We start from the raw sequence: 21,717 nt of genomic DNA, 5'->3' as shown, positions 1-21,717 counted from the left end.
CCACATGTGACCCTTTAGGTAGGTAAGTAGGTTTAGTTGCTCAGTCGTTTCCACCTCTTTGTGACCCCATGGACTATAGCCCACCAGGCTTCTCTGTCCATGGGATTTCCCAGGCAAGAATACTGAAATGGGTTGCCATCTCCTTCTCCAGGAGATCTTCCTGGCCCAGGGATTGAACCCGGGTCTCCTGCATTGCAGCCAGACTCTTTACTGACCCCGTTTCAATCAAATTCGTTGAAATCTAAAATGCAGCTCCCCGGTCACACCAGCCACATTTCAAGTGCTCACATCTGGCGAGTTGCTGCGATAATGGACCCCAAGCTGCAGAGCAGTTCCACCACCACGGAAATTCCTATTGGATAAGACCTGATCTGAACACACGGCAAGTGTTAGAGACCCAGTTAACCACTCATTCATCTATTTATTCAACAAATATTTATGGAAGGTTGGCTTTGTTTCAGGGGAACCAAGAGAAAAACCAGGTGATCTCTGTACTCCAGGAGTTTGATGGGCGCACATATGTGTAATCATAGCTGTGTACCTTTTTCATCCCGGGAATAAAACAAGCCTCACACAAGTGAAGAGAACTCTTACAAAAGGTCAGCCTTTAGGGCAGAAGAGTGGGGGAGGGAGTCAACTGGGTGAGCTTATAAATCTTTCATGTAACACCTGCTTGTAGATGTGTGGGTGGTAAGTTAGCTTAGACTTGAGTAACAGGTGTCATAGCCACAGAGAGAGAGAAAACCAAGGAAAGACAGCCCAGACCCAAAATTCTCCTCCTCACTCCAGACTGTGCCTTTTAAAGAGGGCAGCTTTGTGAATGAGCTGGTGGGGGAGAGGGCTGTTTCTCACGCCATCCTATCCCAACCAAAGGGCGGGGGTAAGCTAAGTTTGCCATTCACCTCCTGGAATTCCTGAACACCAAACTTCCCTCCACACTGCTGAGAAAGTGGTGAGCAACCAGCTGGCTTTTTCTCCAGCACAGCTGCTCCTTGTTTGAAGGATTTTCACTGAGTGATTTTAAATGTTTTTACAAGGTGTTCAAATTGGGCAACCGCATTTGATATGCAGAGTCTGGGAAAGCGATCACAAGGCACCAAGAGTGACTGGTTCCCACAGAACTTTTCAGCCCGAGGGAGGGGACATCTGAGGAAGAAAGACGCCAGACTAAAGGGGAGACCTTGGCTTTAGTCACTCGAAATACCACCTGAAAAGGATGACTTGAGCAGGAAAGAAGCACTGAAAAATGCAGGAAACTGAATCAGAGCTCCCAGGAAGATGAGGAGGTATTTTTCAACCTTGAGGGAGCTGCAGTGAATTACAGTTGGGTAATATGGTGCAGCCGTCCTCCAAAGACACTTTTGAATTTGTTTGGGGAGAATGTCTTTTCACACTTGGGGATCACTAGAGATGGTGTGTGAGTCACAAGTCCAGGTGCTAACTTTCTCTGGGCAGCCACGCTACAGAAGAACTATTGTGAAAGATTATGGAAACAGGAATTCTATTTTTTTTTTAATATTATGTTTTGAGTAGGGTGGAAAAGGAAATGGCAACCCACTCCAGTATCCTTGCCTGGAAAACCTCATGGACACAGGAGGCTGGTGGACTGCAGTCCATGGGGTCGCAAAAAGTCGGACACAACTGAGCAACTAACACTTACTTACTTACTTTGAGTAGGGTACGTATTCTCATGATTCAAAATTCAGCAAAAGTATAAAAAGGTTCAGGGTGAAAAGTCTCTCCCCACCCTCATCCCCTGCCTGCCTGGTCCTCACACCTCTCCTACCTCCACCTGGGCAGCCATTTGGAATCCATCCCAAGCTCCTATATGTTTTGACAGGAAAATACAAATTATGTTTTCATTTCTCCCGCTCCCTCATCACCATTTCACACAAAATGTACCAACAATATACACTGGTCTCGCTTGCTCGCTTCAGTCATGTCCGATTCTGTGAGACCCTGTGGACTATGGCCTGCCGGGCTCCTCTGTCCATGGGATTCTCCAGGCAAGAATACTGGAGTGGGTTGCCACACCCTCCTCCAGGTAATCTTCCCAACCCAGGATTGAACCTGGGCCTCTTACATCTCCTGCATGGGCAGGCGTGTTCTTTACCACCTGTGCCACTTGGGAAAAGCCTATACACGGGTCTATCTTTTGCTTAACCATTTAATAACTGTCTTGGATGTATTGGAATTCTTCTCTGTTGGGGTAGAGAGCACAGGTCATTCTTTTTCATAGTTGCATGGTTCGATGGTCCAGGGCCCCAAGAATGGGCTCTTATCGAACACTCTGAAATGGATTGTCCAAGGAGATATATGCGCTGAAAAAGTAAAAGACTCTATTGGCAACGGGTGGCCAGGTGGGAAGCAGCAGGATCAGGGAACCCAGGAAAACTGCTCAGCCATGAGACTTGCAGTCTTGGGTTTTATGGTGATGGGGTTAGTTTCTGGGTTGTCTCTGGCCAATCATTCTGACTCAGGGTCCTTCCTAGTGGTGCTCACATCGCTTAACCAAGATGGATTCCAGCGTGAGGGTTTCTGGGAAGTTGGCAGGATGTATGGTCTCCTCCTTCCTCCTTTTGGCCACTCCAAGTTCTCCAGGTTAGTTTTTGGTGGCAGCACTGCATTCTTCTTTGGGACCTCCTGCTGTGAGGCAATTTATCTAAGTGGTTATTATCATGCCTGACCAAGGAGTACAACTTTGTCAATGGTTCTCTAAGAAGATATCATCAATTTAATCGTACCCTATTGATGGACACTTAGCTGCTTCCTGTATTTACTATTTCAACAATGCTGTAGTTAGTTACCCTGAATATACATTATTTCACATGTGTATAGTACATTTCTATCATAAAATCCCAGACTCGGAGGTCAAAGGGTATAAACATTTATAATTTAGGTAGATATAGCCAAAATGCCCTCCATGGAGTTTTGCAAATTTACACTTCTACCAGCAAGGATCCAGGGTGCCAACAGAATGAATTATCAAATTCTGGGATTTCTGCCAATACAATAGGTGAAAATGAAATCTCAGTAAGAACTAATTTGCATTTCTCCTATTATGAGTGAGCTCAAACATCTTTTATGTGTTTAAGAGACATTTGTGTTTGCTTTTCTATGAACTGCCTGAGAATATCTTTTGCTCATTCTTCTCTGGAATTATTGGTTATTTTTAAAAGTCAATTACTTATCAATTTTTCTCATCAACTGTATTATCAATTTCAAACTCTTTACTTCTCAAGGACACTAGCCCTTTGTCTGTAATAGGAGGAACAAAGAGTATAAACACAAGGCTAATCAGTAACGCTCTTGCCTACAGGTGTTTTGATGATTTCCCATAAAATGCTCATCCAAGCAAGGCCTTCCCTCCGCACCCCTTTACTCCTCTCCACTGTGCCTGGCTCTGTCTCCCCAGGTCACAGCAGGTTTCTGACTGGCCCTCTCTCATTGATTGTCTTCCTTGAGGACTTTGTACTAACTATTTCCTCTTCCTGGAATGACATTTTCCCTTTGTCCTCCTGGTAAATTCCTTCTCACCTCCTCAAAGCCTGTGGCACCTTCTCCCACAAAGAGTGAGTGGGGACAGGGGAGAGTGACAGTGTGAGGCCCTGAGGGTCTTCCTCCAACTCAAAGTGACTGAGGGGAGACCCAGGCTGGGCAAACACCTGCAGAGCAATGTGAGTCAAGACATGGGGTCAGTGGGAGGCCCTGTGAGCGGCAGAGACTTGTGAGGCCTGAGGACCGAGTCAGGAAGCGTCCGCAGAGCAGGACTCATGGAGGGGGAGCCTGGTGGTTGTAAATCCTCATGGGGCATGAGGCCTGGGCCTATGCGTTCAGTGGGTTGTGCTTTCTGAAGAGACCGGAGGACAGAGAGCGGAGAACTGGGAAGGTCAGGGTATGCACACCGGGGATTCAGGACAGGGCTACAGAATCTCTCAGGGGATTGTAAGTAGAGCAATTTCAACAGGAAACCTAGGCACCCTGACCTAACCTGGAAGTCCCCACACTTCCAGGAACCCACAAGGAGAAAAGGAATGAGTGATAGCTCAGCCTCTGGCAAGAAGAGTAACTAAAGGAAAATATTAAGAAAGACAGAAAGTTCTGCGAGTGTGGACTCAGGGCAGCCAGAGATTGTGAGAGAGGTGGGAGAGCCTGGGAAGAGACTCAGGAAATACTTTAACCCTAAACCACACAGGGCAAGTCCCAGCCGCTGTCCGTCCCATCTGTTGTGTGTCCAGATTCACCACACTTTGAAATAAGAGTTTCCTGGCTTCTAAATTGGCCTCCCAGCTGTGCTGTGCTTCAGGGCAGACAAGCTGGGCGATCGGCGGGTACCACAAGGAAAGGAAACGGGTCAGATGAAAAAACCTGGGACTCAGCCTTTGCAGGGCTTCCCTGGTGTCTCAGACCGTAAAGAATCTGCCTGCAAGGCAGGAGACATGGTTTCGATCTCTGGGTTGGGAAGATCCCCTGAAGGAGGGCATGGCAACCCACCCCAGGTATTCTTGCCTGGAGAATCCCCATGGATAGAGGAGCCTGGAGGGCTACGGCCCATGGGGTTGCAAAGAGTTGGACACAACTAAGCGACTAAGCACAGCACAGCATAGTCTTTGCAAAAGAAGTGCCCCTGGCTAATCTCCCGGGTAGTGCCCTCAATCAGCCAGGAGAAGTCATAGCAAGAGCTCAGAGGCACCTTCTCGTTGGAGGCTGCCCTAGGAGCAGCTGTTCAGTGCAGCCCACTCTGAGGCTCCCCCATACACTTCCTCATGTAGTCACTCGATCTATTTGTTTGGGGGGCATCTACTTCATGTCAAGGGCTTCCCTGGTGGCTCAGTGGTAAAGAATCTGCCTGCCAATGTAGGAGGTGCAGGAGGCTCAGGTTCGATCCCTGTGTCGAAGATCTTCCCAACCCCCTCCAGTATTCTTGCTGGGATAACCCCATGGACAGAAGAGCCTGGTGGGCTACAGTCCATGGGGTCGCAAAAAGAGTCAGACACAACTGAGTGGCTGAGCATGAGCACTGCATATTGAGCACTTTGCCAAGAGACATAGGACGAGTAAAGCACCACCTGCCCCATCACTGTGGTCCAGTGGGAGAGATGGACGCATATACCAGCCAGGGTCACGTGTGCTCGGATGGAAATGAACAGTGGGGCTTGCGGAGGTGCAGAGAGCAGGGCCAGGCCCAGACTTGGGGTGTTTGGAAGACTTCCTAGCAAAAAAAGGACTCTTCAGCTGATTAGGGTCCCTCAGAGAATGACCTACCTGTGAGAGGCCCCTGGGTGCATGGGTCCCAGGGTGGAGTGCAACGCTTTCCCGCAGTATAGAAGGAGCTTGAGTTAACATGCTGGTGTGTGTTCACCTGCTCAGTCGCATCCAACCATTTCGAGATCCCACGGACTGTAGCTCTCCAGGCTCCTCTGTCCATGGGATTCTCTGGGCAAGAATACTGGAGTGGGTTGCCATGCCCTTCTCCAGGGGGTCAAAATTCAGGGTTGAATCTCCAGGGATCAAACGAGTCTCCTGTGTTTCCTACATTGCAGGTGGATTCTTTACCCACTGAGACACCAGGTAAAGGAAGAGACTTCAGGAAACCAGAGAGATCAAGGCTTTCTTGCTCCTGATTATTCTGACCCAGCAGTCAAATTCCTGCATAACTATACCTCAGAAGGAATGCATGTGCAAATTCTAAGCCCAGAATAGAAGCCCTGTCTGATAGAATCCATGCTCACTCTTTTGTTACTGACTTTTGTATCAGCTCTTAGCTGAGGGTCAGCATTTTCTGCTACCATCTTTTGCATTGAACTCCTCCTCCCCCGTCTAACTCCTTTAAGGATCTCAAATCTTCCAAGAAGCCTTATTCAATATTTATACAGTCTGAATACAACGAGGCTGCTTTGGTCTGCAGCGAGTGAGAACTAGAGATCATCAGAGCCTAAACTCAGCAGCTTTCTCTGAGCCGCTGTTCCCAAGTGGCCCCTTCCCCAGGGGCCCCCAGGAGACCTGCAGGTAAAAGCACATCTCTCCGTTCAGAGTCTTTGCTTCCACCTGGCACAAGTAGAGACCCACCATTCGTTTTTAGGGCAGAGGAAATTGTTCTGCGGTATTCTTATTTAAAACCCGGAAATTCAGGCTTCATTTTCTTTTTCCTGCCTTCATTTTTTGTTGTAACCAGTTAGCAGAAGCAAGAGGTCAATAAACCCTCAATGGACAGCCCACCCCAATAGGGCCAGCACAGGAAGGAAAGTGGTTACGGGTTTTTGTGGTTCAATTGCTAAGTCATGTCCAACTATTTGCTATCCATGGACTACAGCACGCCAGGCCTCCCTGTCCTTCACCAACTCCCGGAGCTTGATGCTTTTGAACTGTGGTGTTGGAGAAGACTCTTGAGAGTCCCTTGGACAGCAAGGAGATCCAACCAGTCCATCCTAAAGGAGATCAGTCCTGAATGTTCATTGGAAGGACTGATGTTGAAGCTGAAACTCCAATACTTTGGCCAACTGATGCGAAGAGCTGACTCATTTGAAAAAACCCTGATGCTGGGAAGAATTGGGGGCAGGAGGAGAAGGGGATGACAGAAGATGAGATGGTTGGATGGCATCACCAACTCAATGGACATGAGTTTGAGTAAACTCCAGGAGTTGGTGATGGACAGGGAGGCCTGGCATGCTGCAGTCCATGGGGTCGCAAAGAGTCGGACACAACTGAGCGACTGAACTGAACTGAACTGAACCCCATTGCTGTTGTTTTAGCTTCTCAGCCTAGCTACAGAAAGAATACTGCTATCACAGCCACATCCGGGAGAGCCCTTCTCGTCAGCTAGCTGTGGGCCAGCATCAGCAACTGGGCCTCCTAGAAGGACAGGAGGCTTTTTGCCAGTGAAGGGCCTGCTTCTCTAACATCTTGGAGAAGTAACAGTGTAGCATCAAAAGTATAGGTCAGAGTTGGTAAATAGAGCAGAGCTATATTTACTCTCTCCTCTCTCAGGCAGACAGCACTGCTAATCAATCATAATACTTGTTCCTTCTGAAAATATGTACCATCCTGGGGGCTGTAGTTACTGACACAGATCCTTGGGCTGCAGAGAAACTGAATGCATTGATCTCCTTTCCCAGGAAGTTTGTGTGCTATGCTAAGTCACTTCAGTTGTATCTTACTCTTAGAGACCCCATGGACGGTAGCCCACCAGGCTCCTCTGTCCACGGGATTCACCAGGCAAGAATTACTGGAGTGCGTTGCTGTGCCCTCCTCTAGGGGATCTTCCCAACCCAGAGATCGGACCCACGTCTCTTACTTCTCCTGCATTGGCAGATGGGTTATTTACCTCTAGTGCCACCTGGGAAACACTCCCAGGAAGATTAGAGTTTATCGTTAACAACATCTGAAAGGTCCTTTGCTGACACTTTTATAATTAAGAGTTCAAGAGAATTCATTGTTTTCTTCTTGGGAAAAAAGCATTGAGCTACTGGTTTATGGGGTGACTCATGGAAGGCAAGAGCTTGGATGGGGGGGAGCTTCTTTCCAGGAAAGAGCCCAGAAGGTACAAACCTCGTCCAAGAGGACCTGAGATCACCTGGCAGGATTTCCCACATCCTGTAGCATACAGAGAAAACCAAGTATTTCCCACAACCCACTGGGGCATGGAAGGAACTAAGAGAAACAGGACCTGGGAGGTATGCGGTCCCCAGAATTGACTGTGCATGCTACTCTCAGAAAGATGCCCAAAATAGATATTAGAATCCGCCTGCAACGCAGGAGACTGCCTGCAATAAAGGAAATGTGGATTCCATCCCTGGGTCAGGAAGATTCCCTGGAGAAGGGAATGGCAACCCACTCCAGTATTCTTGCCTGGGAAATCTCATGGACAAAGGATCTTGGCGGGCTACATTGCATGGGATTGCAAGAGTCAGGCATGACTTAGTGGCTAAACCACCATAGAAAATAGAGAATTTTAGATTACTGATATCTTTAAGCTTGTATCCTTCAGTTCAGTTCGGTCACTCAGTCGTGTCCGACTCTTTGCAACCCCATGAACTGCAGCATGCCAGGCCTCCCTGTCCATCACCAACTCCCAGAGTTTACCCAAACTCATGTCCATCGAGTCGGTGATGCCATCCAGCCATCTCATCCTCTGTTGTCCCCTTCTCCTCCTGCCCCCAATTCTTCCCAGCATCAGGGTTTTTTCAAATGAGTCAGCTCTTCGCATCAGGTGGCCAAAGTATTGGAGTTTCATCTTCAACATCAGTCCTTCCAATGAACACCCAGCGCTGATCTCCTTTAGGATGGACTGGTTGGATCTCTTTGCAGTCCAAGGGATTCTCAAGAGTCTTCTCCAACACCACAGTTCAAAAGCATCAATTCTGCAGTGCTCAGCTTTCTTTATAGTCCAAATCTCACGTCCATACATGACTACTGGAAAAACCATAACCTTGACTAAACAGACTTTTGTTGAGAAAGTAATGTCTCTGCTTTTTAATGTGCTGTCTAGGTTGGTCATAACTTTTCTTCCAAGGAATAAGTGTCTTTTAATTTCATGGCTGCAATCACCATCTGCAGTGATTTGGGAGCCCCAAAAAATAGTCTGCCACTGTTTCCACTCTTTCTCCATCTATTTCCCATGAAGTGATGGGACCAGATGCCATGATCTTAGTTTTCTGAATGTTGAGCTTTAAGCCGACTTTTTCACTCTCCTCTTTCACTTTCATCAAGAGGCTCTTTAGTTCTTCACTTTCTGCCATAAGGGTGGTGTCATCTGCATATCTGGGGTTATTGATATTTCTCCCGGCAATCTTGATTCCAGCTTGTGCTTCTTCCAGCCCATCATTTCTCATGATGTACTCTGCATATAAGTTAAATAAGCAGGGTGACAATATACAGCCTTGACATACTCCTTTTCCTATTTGGGACCAGTCTGTTGTTCCATGTCCAGTTCTAACTGTTGCTTCCTGACCTGCATACAGGTTTCTCAAGAGGCAGATCAGATGGTCTGGTATTCCCATCTCTTTCAGAATTTTCCACAGTTTGTTGTGATCCACACAGTCAAAGGCTTTGGCATAGTCAATAAAGCAGAAATAGATGTTTTTCTGGAACTCTCTTGCTTTTTCGATGATCCATCGGATGTTGGCAATTTGATCTCTGGTTCCTCTGCCTTTTCTAAAACCAGCTTGAACGTCTGGAAGTTCACTGTTCAGGTATTGGTGAAGCCTGGCTTGGAAAATTTTGAGCATTACGTTACTAGCATGTGAGATGAGTGCAATTGTGCGGTAGTTTGAGCATTCTTTGGCATTGCCTTTCTTTGGGATTGGAATGAAAACTGACCTTTTCCAGTCCTGTGGCCACTGCTGAGTTTTCCAAATTTGCTGGCATATTGAGTGCAGCACTTTCACAGCATCACCTTTGAGGATTTGAAATAGCTCAACTGGAATTCCATCACCTCCACTAGCTTTGTTTGTAGTGATGCTTCCTAAGGCCCACTGGTCTTCACATTCCAGGATGTCTGGCTCTAGGTGAGTGATCATATCATCGTGATTATCTGGGTCATGAAGATCTTTTTTGTATAGTTCTTCTGTGTATTCTTGCCACATCTTCTTAATATCTTCTGCTTCTGTTAGGTCCATACCATTTCTGTCCTTTATTGAGCCCATCTTTGCATGAGATGTTCCCTTGGTATCTCTAATTTTCTTGAAGAGATCTCTAGTCTTTCCCATTCTGTTGTTTTCCTCTATTTGTATCCTTAGAACTCAGCTAAATGAAGCATGAGTTCATCAAGCCCCTTTTCTCAAGGGCCCACAGTTACCTGGGGGACAGAGAAGCAAACAAGCCGTTAGGATGTGATGTTTTCAGTGGAAAGGGTTTAAATGATGCAGAAGCTCTTTGTACAGAAAACCATTTTGTGAGAGTTCTGCCATCTCTCTCTCTCTCCAGTCTCACCTTTGGGACATGTGTTAGTTATCTGTTGCTATGTAACAGATTACCTCAAAACTCAGTGGCTTAAAACAATAAACACTTATGATCTTGAAAAGGTGCCATGAGATAGGAATTTGGGTATGGCTTGGCTGGGTGGTTCTGGCTCAAGGCCTCTCAGAACATTGTAATCAAAACATTGCCAAGACAGGAGGCTTCCCTGATGGACCAGTGGCTAAGACTTTGTGTTCCCACTGCAGCAGGCCTGGGTTTGATCCCTGGTCAGGGAACAAGATCCCACATGCCATAACTAAACATCCCAAGTGCCGCGACAAAGACAAAAAATCCTGTGTGTTGCAACTAAGATGTGGCACAGCCAAATAATAAATAAAGATATTAAAAACAGCAACATTGCCAGGGCTGTGGTCACTTACAGGTTTGACTAGGGTGGGAGGGTCCCAGTGGCTCACTCACAGAACTCTCACATGCTGTTTGTTGGCAGGAGGCCTGAGTTTCTCAGTATGTGGACATCTCCACAGGGCTACTTGAGTGTCCTCATAGCATGGCTGCTGGCTTCCTCCAGAGTAAAGAAAGAGAAAGGAAAGAAACCACATTCTGTTCATCAGGAGCAACTTACTAAATCCAGGCCACAGTCTAGAGGAGAGAATTAAACTCTAGCTCTGGAAAGGAAGAGTATAAAGCAATTCATGGACGTATTTTAAAGTCACCCAAGACCATGAAGGAAGCCAGATTCCTGAACTGCCGCCATGGTCCTGTTCCCCTAAATGTGGTGGGTGATTGTGGATTCAGTGATGATAGCAGGAGGAAGATCCACTTGACAAGACTGGAACTGGGAACCAGACACAGTCAGGAAAGTTTAGGGGTACCTAAACCGAAGAGCACAGACAAAGCTGTGTCACTCCTGGGATGGGGCTCTCAGGGGACCAACACGGGAAGGGGCAGGAGCCAGGTATAAGCAGTGTTCGCCAAAGTCCAAGCAACCTCTTTAACAGGAGGGTCCAGGAGGAACAGGGCAGGCCCTGAGAGAAGGCAGTATCCAGAGGTCTAGCCACAGGGCCTGAGACCCAGGCCCATGGCAGAGCTGGACTGCCCACTGGGCACCCTAAGCATGAGCTTAGAGACCCAGCCCATCAGGGGCCTCTCACAAAACGAGAAAATGTTCTGCTTCAGTCAGAGCTGAATCAAAATTTAGAAATCCAAACATTCCAAATCAAGTCATTAAAATTTCAACACTTGTGTAAGTCTGTGTTTTAAGAGCTGGTATATTTTTTTCCTATTTTTTATTTAAAATAAAAAAAATTTTTTTTACAGTGTTGTGTTGGTTTCTGCCATACAACAGGACAAATCAGCCATAAATATATATAGATCCCTTCCCTCCCCAGCCTCCCTCCTCTCTCCTCATCTCATCTCTCCAGGTCGTCACAGAGTGCTAGACGGGGCTCCTTGTGCTATATAGCAACTTCTCACCAGCTATCCATCTTACACTCGATGGTGTATATATGTTGAAACTCCTTTCTCCATTCATCCCACTCTCTCCCTCCCCCACTGTGTCCACAAGTCCATTTTCTACATCTGCATCTCCATTCCTTCCCTGAAAATAAGTTCATCGATACCATTTTTCTACATTCCATATATATGCGTTAATATACTATATTTGTTTTTCTCTTTCTGACTTACTTCACTCTATGTAACAGGAAGATCTGGTATATTTTTAGATTTGAAATACATAGTCAATCCTAAAGGAAATCAGTCCTGAAAATTCATTAGAAGGACTGATGTTGAAGTTGAAACTCCAATATTTTGGCCTGATGGGAAGAACTGACTCATTGGAAAAGACCCTGATGCTGGGAAAGATTGAAGGCAGGAGGAGAAGGGGACGACAGAGGATGAGATGGTTGGATGGCATCATCAACTCGATGGACACGAATTTGAGTAAACTCTGGGAGTTGGTGATGGACAGGGAAGCCTGGTGTGCTGCAGTCCATGGGGTCGCAAAGAGTTGGACACGACTGAGCGACTGAACTCAACTGAACTGAATGGGGATGGGGGTGGAGATGCTGCAGAGGGGTCTCTAAAGCAAGATTGACCAATCGGCATGTCACAGTGCACTGAGGGACTTGTCACGGGCGGGCAGGGCCCCCACCAGGGATATGCCACTGGTGACCAGCACAAAGAACATGGCACGGGGGCAGGTGGGGGCTGGAATCCAGCCTGTGTCCTGTCCGCCAAGCTGGGCATCTTGGTGCAGGGGTGAGCCAGCCAGCAGGAAAGGACACATTTGTGTATTTCCTAGTTTCTGCTAGCTGCTGGCTCCACTAGTGGATTAGGGACCAGTTGAAATAAAGATGCCTTTGGCCTTTAGGGAGGCCAGGAAGTCTAGGACAGTGGCTTGGGGCAACCAGCACAGATGCCTCTTGCTGGGAGCAGCCTTGTGGCTAACTCAAAAGAAAAGAAAAGAAAATGAATGCCTGAATCCAGCCCTAACCAGGTGGCTAACCAGTCAACAAGCTTCCATACCAACCTTAGGGAGGTCCATGTATGTCCAGTACAGGCCTCCTGCTTAGTAACTGATTCCCAGTATGGGTAGCACAGGTCCAGGACTAATCACGGTGGCGCAGAAGCAGAGCCAGGGAAAAACAAGGGGATAGGTAGCCCACACACGGGGCTTGTCCTCATGGCCAGCTGGGAGGCAGCCTGCCAGGAAAGTGGATCCTTCCAGACTTTGCAAGCTGGCTGCTGGTACGGAAGAGCCATGCTGGGGCCCTCCTCTGAAATGCAACCATCCCCTACCCCCACCTCCACTCAGAAGAGCTCTATTCCGGCCAGACGGACGGGCTGTGAGCAGGCCCAGAGCAGCATACAGGTGATGGATAGGAGGCCGGACCCCTGTGTCTAATAACGCTTGAATCTGATGGAGGTTGTGCTGCACAGATCCCGGAGATGACAGGTTTGGAGCCAGGGCTGGCAGATTGGGCTGTGCTGAAGGGTGTGACATATGCAGATGACTCACGTGCCTGCGCCTCTTGGGGCCTGACTGACAGCTTCATCTTGCAGCATCCGCAGCTCTCAGGGCCTGTTCATAAAGAGACCTGGACTCTTCTCTTGTCTTCTGGCAACTGGCCAGCGTGCTCAGGCATGACTTAACCCAGAAATTGGGTTTGACTTTAAAATGTTCCTTGTGATGGTTAACCCTGCAGCCAAGACAGGCTCTGGGTTGAATTATTGAACAGCGCGGATGTTTGCCTGCCCCCGCCAGACCCTTACTTCTCCGCAGCTCCCTTGCCTGACAAGTAATTTTAAATATGCAGCAATGCACCGCCCTGCACTAGTGTTGAGCTGCATTCCAGCCATGCTTGAGCAGCTGCCAAGACACCCAGGACACCAGGCCTTGCTCCAGGGTCATGGGGACTACAGATTTGGGCCAAGAGATATCTTGATGATCTCCACGCTATTCCTCTGAAGGAATCAAATCTTGACACTCTAAAACTGAAATCATTCATTAACCCCAAACCAGCTGTTGTCTCTGCTTTCATGAATGGAGCCACCATCCATGCAGCTGCCCAAGCCCATGTCTTGGTTTCACCCTTGATTCCTGAGGCCTCCTCCTTCTACAACCTGGGATCATCTCCAGGTTTTGTCTGTAGAGCCTCTAAAACATTTCTCAGATACAGCCAATCCTCTCCCTTCTCACTGCCCCTGACTTGTTGGGCTACGAGCATCTCTCCTCTGGTCTCCTCATGAGTCCTTCCAGTCAAGCTCTCTTTCTCTAACCCTTTGACCACAACCATCGAATCATACTACTGTCCAACCTTCCTGGGTTCTTTATTTGAAGATAAAACCTAAACCCTTTAGCATGTTAGAGAGAGCTCACTCTGAATATAAGTTCTGCAACTTGCAACTTAACCTGTAAAATGAGAGTAATAATGACAATGAGGATTTTAAATGAGAAGATGTATAGAAGTGGCATGAATCAGTATCCGGTATATTGAAAGTACCAGAAAACTCACTTTTATAATTACCTCTGCTATTCACACCCTGCTCCCCTCTCCCTTTCCATCTGTATCTCCTGACCAGAGGGTCATGTTCTAGGCAACCACATACATCCACTAAGTGTGTCCTCCCATCTCACATGTTTGTGCTTTACCAATAGCATTCTCCTGCCTGGAATGACCTTTATCTCCTTTTCTAGCTGATGAATTGCTACTCCTTCGAGGCCCATCTCAAATGTTATCTTCCTTGAGATGGCCCTAATGTGCCCATCTTTGCATTTTCATGACTTTTAACTCTATTATAACCCATTGCCTTGAAATATTGTTCTCACATGTGCCTCCTTCATCCTACAGTAAGCACTCTAAGAACAGAGGAAAGGTATCCTTTCAAACAGTCATTCAATAACAGGCACATGGCATCTTTCATGGGACAGGCACTGTACTGGGCACTGCAGGCACAAAGATGCTTTAGACACCATTTACATTAATCAAGGTGCTTTCTTGCAGACAAGAGCATCCATTCTAACTAGTTTAAACAGAAAGACTTTTATTACAGAAAATTGAGAAGCCCACTAAATCTTTGGAAGGGTCGGGGCCAGGTTTGGTGTCTCTGAGGCAACAGCAATGCAGCTGGGAACAATGCAGATTAAGAAAAATGGCCAAAGACATCAGGGCAATGTCCTGGTTGAAACACCATCATATAGCCACCTGTGCTAGGGGCTGGAGCCTAAAGACTCCAGAAGAACTACTATCACCACCAAGGTTGCCAGAAGATTCCATCTTCATTGTTGGCTTCTATGGAGGTCTCCTATGGGTATACTTGCTTGATGGAACTTAGGTCACATTTCCTACACCCCCAGCTGTAAGGAAGTCTAGCTAGGAAGGGTTTGGAATGGGTGTTGAGTGAGCCATGCTGCATCATCCTTGCTCTTAAAGAGCTCCAGCCTTGGGAGAAAGTCGGGCAAGGAAAGGACCTTACACTATTATCCACGTGGTACCTGGGGAGGCAGTGAGAGCCAGAGGAGCAGTTCCCAGGACAGGTGAGGGGGCTTTGTATGAAAGGCCAAGCTCTGTATGCCAAGTTTTAAGAGCTGGCATTTTATCCTGAAGGCACTGGGTAGTCAGTACCTGACTTAAAACAGGCAGGTGACAAGGTCACATTTGTGTTCTGGAAAGGTCAACCTGGATTGGAGAGGGGAAGTTAGGAGGCCACTGCCATCACCTGGATAGGATGATGATGGTCTTAAGCAGACGTGGCAGTAGGGCTAGAGAAAGACAGAGACAGGAAATATTTTAGACCCAGAGGCGGGTTGACGATAGGGATGAAAGAGATTAAGGCTTGTAAGTCAACGGCCAGGTTCTGGTTTGGGTGGTTGGGTAGACTGTCATATGTTTCACCAAGATGAGGTCACAGGGGAAGGTATAAATTTGTGGTCAAGGATGATGAGTCCCTTTGTACCTGTGCTACTGAATGGTTTTCTAGATGGTGCATGTGAGCCATCTGAGTGGGGATGAGTAAGCACTTAGATAAGCCAGGGCAGGTACCCATGAGGGAGGTTTAGATGTATAGTTGCTATTTGCTGCCTTTTTTTTTTTTTTCTGACTATCCTATCTTATTTTGGATGAATTACACTTTGGGGCTTCCTTGGTGGCTCAGACAGTAAAAAATCCACCTGCTATGCAGGAGAGCTGGGTTGGAACCCTTGATCAGGAGGATCCCCTGGAGAAGGGAATGGCAACCCACTCCAGTACTCTTGTCTGGAGAATCCCATGGACAGAGGAGCCTGGTGGGCTACAGTCCATGGGGTCACAGTCACGACTGAGCGACTAAGCACACGCACACTTTTGGGCAACCATGTGGTTGTGAGGAATGGCCCTCCTCACTTATATGAGCAGTCGTTTAATCAGGCTGTCCCAGCAGAGCACGCTAGCCTCAACCACAGAGATTGGTTCAGGTGTGGTTGCATGACCCGAACTGGGCGGCTCGATGGGAAACATACCCAGGCTTTTGCTGAACCCATCAGAGGTCCAGCAAAAGACCATCAGACGGTCTGTTTCCATGAGGTTGACAAGTTGATAAATGAAACCCGAGAATGTCCAGGGGCCATGCTTCTGTCAGGTCTCTCTGAATGAATATCAAGGTGCTGGAAGGTACCAGGAGGCTGACGGGCTAAAGAAGAGGGGAAGTGCGTCAGCCAAAGTGATGTGACTTTGCTTCTTCTGCACTAACAGCACTATCTGCATAAGCTAAGCAAGTAATATACATGTAATGGATGAGGAAGTGAAGGAAGCCTTTAAAACATGTACTTAGGATATGGTACTATAAACTATATCATGTCACTAAATTATTCATACCTTGAGACTGAAAAATAGATCACAATGGATCTAACAGATATGCATAAATTTCTGGATTTTTCCAGATATGCTGTATGGTTTTGCACAGCCATTTCACTTTAACGTTTGAAGACATTTGTGAGTAATAATAAACACATCACAAGAAACACTGCACAGAAATCAGCCATTGCTTTCCCTTCAGATGGTTGACGCCATAAAAATAATCACAGGGTAACACTTTCAAAGTCTCAGAGGTGATTTTCTAGGGGCTGGCTCAGCAAGGCAGTGGATTTGATTAAGTTGCACAGTCAACAAAAGCAGTATAAATTAAATTGTCATTTTAATCAAGTAGGAATCCAACATATAAAAAGCTATGTATTACTTCTTGCTTAACATCATGGACCACGATTAATCCATAACTTTGTTTCGTAGGTATGCTAGAAAACAGTTAAAAATCTAGTCAGTATTCTCCATTTTGCTCCTTTCTTTGGCTAACAAAGGGTACAAGAAACTAGGGGAGCTTATGGATCTGGCTGTGGGCAATTAATTCACCTGACCTCTCATTTTCTTTCCATTTCTCCACCTGTAACCAGCAACCAACATATGCCCTGAGCTTTAATGAAACAAATTACCCAGAGGGCATTTGGAACATTTTTCCCTGGATACAAGGAAGATGAAGGCACTGCGGGTGGTTAGAATTTGTTTGAGGCTCTTGGGGAATTGAGGGAGAAGAATGCTAAATAAAAAGAAAAAGAGCAGAAAAATTGAGCAGGCATGGTTTGGGCCATAAAAGAATCATCTGCACATTCCTTCTTCCTAAGCTGTAATAATAAACAAGCCTGGCAGGAAGACATGATTCCCCTCTCCCTCCGGTTTGTCTTTTCCTTTGCCGGGTGCCTCCCAGATCCTGCCCCTTGAGTCAGGCTGTGCCATCCCTCTCTGGAGTCCCCCGAGCCTGACTGAGAGAGTGTTTTGTGTAGACAGGAAGCCTGAGAGTAATGGAGCTAAATAGAAGCATTTCTGCTATCAGGGGATGGAGAAACATTGCAACACACACACGCACGCACATGCAAGCAAGCATGCAATTTTCTAATCCCTTGGGCAATTCTGGCCAAGCTTATTCACCTAGACTCCCCTGCCTTTGCCTGCATGGCACAGCTACCCCAGGGGTAATTTGCAGCAGCACATGCTTGGCAGGGGGTGGGGAGTGGGAAAGGGGAGGCTGGGGCAGTAGGCATTTTTGCTAGACAGATGCTAGCCCTCTACTCCCCACCCTTTCCAGAACCTGTCTGTCTTCTTCCTCTCAAACACCCTCTTTATTCACACCTCACACGTCCCTTCCTCTTCTTAAGGAGAAAAGAGTATATTATCTTATAGTGACTTTTCTAAGGCAGCAAGCAGGAAGGAGGTAGGAAGGTATGCGCAAGGAGGGACTGAGCTATCGGGCAGTCACAGAACAGCTGCTCAGTTAAATTAACATTTGTTGAATGACTGATAAACAGAAAAGTGTTTGGATAACTCATAGAACCAAAAGAGCTTTGAATGCAATCCAGGAAAAAGCAGAGTCTTCTTTCCTCGCTCTTCTATCCTACTCGACCCACCCAGTGGCTTCTCTGAACTTTGTCCCCCACCCAGGAGTCATGGGCCTTGGGACTTCCCTCGTGGTCCATTGGCTAAGACTCTGTGCTCCCAACACAGGAGGCTGGGGTTCAATCCCTGATTGGGGAACTAGATCCCACATGCTGCAACTAAGACTCAGCATAGCCAAATACATAAATAAATACTGCTTCTAAGACTAAAAAGGCCCCCAATTGTCTGATCCTTTTGGGTCAACTCAAACTGAAGGCAACTGTTTGTACTAAAAATGAAAGGAAAATAAAATAAGTAATAATGCTGTCGCCTTTGAGCACCTGTTACATGTCAGGTACTTCCCTAAATTATTTTATTCAATAAACACAATACCTCTGGTTCTACCACCCCACTCCACAGTTTGACATGCTAGGTTTTCAGGAGATCAAAAGACTTGTCCAAATAACACACGGAACAAAGAACTATGGCAGAGGTGGGATTTGAACTCAGATCTGTCCACTTCCCAGGTGCACATTGCTAACCTCCTTGGAAGGGAGGGGAGAGTGGCTTCTTCTGCACTTACTTTCAGCAAACAGTCCCCTTATTTGGCTACTGCATTTAGAGTTCTAGCCTGATCATTTTTCCTGCAGGCCAGCTTTTCTCTTAAGAGAATCCCATTTTCCCTGTTACAGAGATAGCTGTCCCTGCAGAAAACCCTGGTGACCCATTAAAATGTTCTCATGAAAAGTGCCTCTGGCCAGACCAATAGGAATCAAGATGAGGATGCAAACTCCATCCTCTGGTGATTTAAGGATCTGTTGGCTTCACAGCCTAGTGGGGCTGGTACAGCTACAAATGCTATTAAGGCAAAGCCGCAGAAATAACAGGCCAAATTAAGCTTTAATCTCCGAACCATTGTAAAGATAATGAGTGCACTTTATAATAATTGCCGGAAGTGAAGGCAGGGAAGAATACATTGGAAAAGGCCTCAGCTTCAGTTTCTGCTTGTGCAAACCGGGAATTGCAGTGCCAGCCAAGGCCCTGAGCTCAGAGAGGGCTAGGACAGTTGGTGAGGTGGGAACAGATTTAGAAACAGGCCTGCTTTTACCAAGGAGTCTGCCAGCCTTGGGCTCATTACTGGTAGCAACCAGGATGACCACAGCAACCCTCACCCACCTTGAGGCGGATTCTCCTGCATGTCTTTCCCTTAGGCTGGAAATCCAGCTCACTTATGTAACAAGCTTCAAGGAAACACTCATCTCCAAGTAGGAGGAAATTGACTTTATTCCCCCGTCTGTGACTTCCACGGCGGCAGCGGGTGCTCCCAGCCTCCTGTGAATTTGGTGAACCAGCTGACCATGTCTGCCAAGCCTCCCTTTTCTGGGTATGTTTGAGTCATCATTGTTCAGCATCCTCAGTGGGGCACGTTCAGGCATCACATTGGGTTGTCAAGGCCCGGGGAGCAGAGGACCTAGGGGCAGTAACTGGATGCAGCTCCCATCTATCTGTCTCCTATTCCTGTCCTCATTTTGGCTTTTGCCTGTCCAGCTTAGATGAGGGGACATTTGCTCACAGAACCACAAGGAAGCAGGTAGAGAGGGCCCAGGGAAGACTTAATAATACAGCTGCAATGAACGCTTGTGTGCAAGTCTCTGTTTTTGGATCCCTGAGGTATGTATCTAGGAGTGGATTTGCTGGGTCATATGGAATGGTTCTATAATGTTGGTAAGAAGATTGGTGGTTGCCGGGACATGGGGAAGGAGAGAGGAATAGGGAGTGACTACTTATGTGTACAGGGTTCCTTATGGGGTGACTGAAAATGTTTGAGAATTTCATAGAAGTGGCAGTTGCATAACATTGTAAATGCATCGAGTGCCACTGAATTGAACATCTTTTAATGGTTTATCTTATGTAAATTTCACTTCAAGAATAAAGTTAAAAGTTGATAAATAAAAAATAAAGTTTAAAGTTAGGGTCCCAATTCCCAGGGAAATGCAACGTGAGATCAAAGCAACTGACAGCATAAGGGGCCCAGACATCGTGCTGATAAATGCAGTTCCCAGGGAATTGTATTTTGTGGGGAGGAAGAGGTAGTCTGAGTTTCACAACCATGGAACACAAAAATCTTCCTGCTGTCAATACTATCATAGGTACTCCTTAGAATACAGTTAAGTCCTTTAAATCTCTTTCAGGAACAATATTCACAGTCCAGGTACAGATTTCTATACAATACATCTTATATACCTCCAAGTTCAGAGTCACTGCCCTAGAATGAAAGGAGAAAAGAACCGGACGTTTCTGTATACGTCTGGTCCTTGAAATATTCTGCTTTGAAGATAAAGGACGAGAGAGGCACAGCCTGGTGACAATAGCTATTGCATAATGCATGGTGACAACATGATACCGCATATTTCAAAATTGCTGTGAGAGTAAATCTTAAAAGATCTCATCACACAAACATGAAATTGTATCTATGTGTGGGGATGGATGCTACCTAGACTTACTGTGGGGATCATTTTGCAGCATCATTTCAGTTCAGTTCAGTTGCTCAGTCGTGTCTGACTCTTTGCGACCCCATGGACTGCAGCACGCCAGGCCTCCCTGTCCATCACCAACTCCTGGAGCTTACACAAACTCATGTCCATAGAGTTGGTGATGCCATCCAACCATCTCATCCTTTGTTGTCCCCTTCTCCTCCCGCCTTCAATCTTTCCCAGCATCAGGGTCTTTCCTAATGAGTCAGTTCTTCGTATCAGGTGGCCGAAGTATTGGAGTTTCAGCTTCAACATCAGTCTTTCCAATGAACATTCAGGATTGACATCCTTTAGGATGGACTGACTGGATCTCCTTGCAGTCCAAGGGACTCTCAAGAGTCTTCTCCAACACCACAGTTCAAAAGCATCAATTCTTTGGTGCTCATCTTTCTTTATAGTCCAACTCTCAAATCCATATATGACTACTGGAAAAACCATAGCCTTGACTAGACAGACCTTTGTTGACAAAGTAATGTCTCTGCTTTTTAATATGCTGTCTAGGTTGGTCATAACTTTCCTTCATGGCAAATAGATGGAGAAACAATGGAGACAGTGACAGACTTTATTTTTCGGGCTCCGAAATCACTGCAGATGGTGACTGCAGCCATGAAATTAAAAGATGCTTGCTCTTTGGAAGAAAAGCTGTGACAAACCTAGACAGTGTATTAATAAGCAGAGCATAATGGCAATACTTTGCTAACAAAAGTCCATCTAGTCAAAGCTATGATTTTTCCAGTGGTCATGTATGGATGTGAGAGTTGGAGCACAAAGAAAGCTGAGCGCTGAAGAATTGATGCTTTTGAACTGTGGTGTTGGAGAAGACTCTTGAGAGTCCCTTGGACTGCAAGAAGATCCAACCAGTCCATCCTAAAGGATGTTCATTGGAAAGACTGATGTTGAAGCTGAAACTCTAATACTTTGGCCACCTCATGCGAAGAGTTGACTCACTGGAAAAGACCCTGATGTTGGGAAGGATTGGGGGCAGGAGGAGAAGGGGACGACAGAGGATGATGGTTGGATGGCATTACTGACTCTATGGACATGAGTTTGGGTAGACTCCGGGAGTTGGTGATGTACAGGGAGGCCTGGTGTGCTGTGGTTCATGGGGTCGCAAAGAGTCGGACACGACTGAGCAACTGAACTGAACTGATGGGACCAGATGCCATGATCTTCGTTTTCTGAATGTTGAGCTTTAAGCCAACTTTTTCACTTCCTCTTTCACTGTCATCAAGAGGCTCTTTAGTTCTTCTTCGCTTTCTGCCGTAAGTGTGGTGTCATCTGCATATCTGAGGTTTTACAGCATATACAACTACCAAATTGTGTTGTATTTGTTGTTTAGTCACTAAGTCGTGTCCAACACTTTTGCA

The sequence above is a fragment of the Giraffa tippelskirchi genome, chromosome 6 (genome assembly GCF_054371585.1).
Source record: "Giraffa tippelskirchi isolate mGirTip1 chromosome 6, T2T-mGirTip1v1.2.pri, whole genome shotgun sequence".
NCBI lineage: Eukaryota > Metazoa > Chordata > Mammalia > Artiodactyla > Giraffidae > Giraffa > Giraffa tippelskirchi.
Note: the sequence above shows the minus strand (reverse complement) of the source record.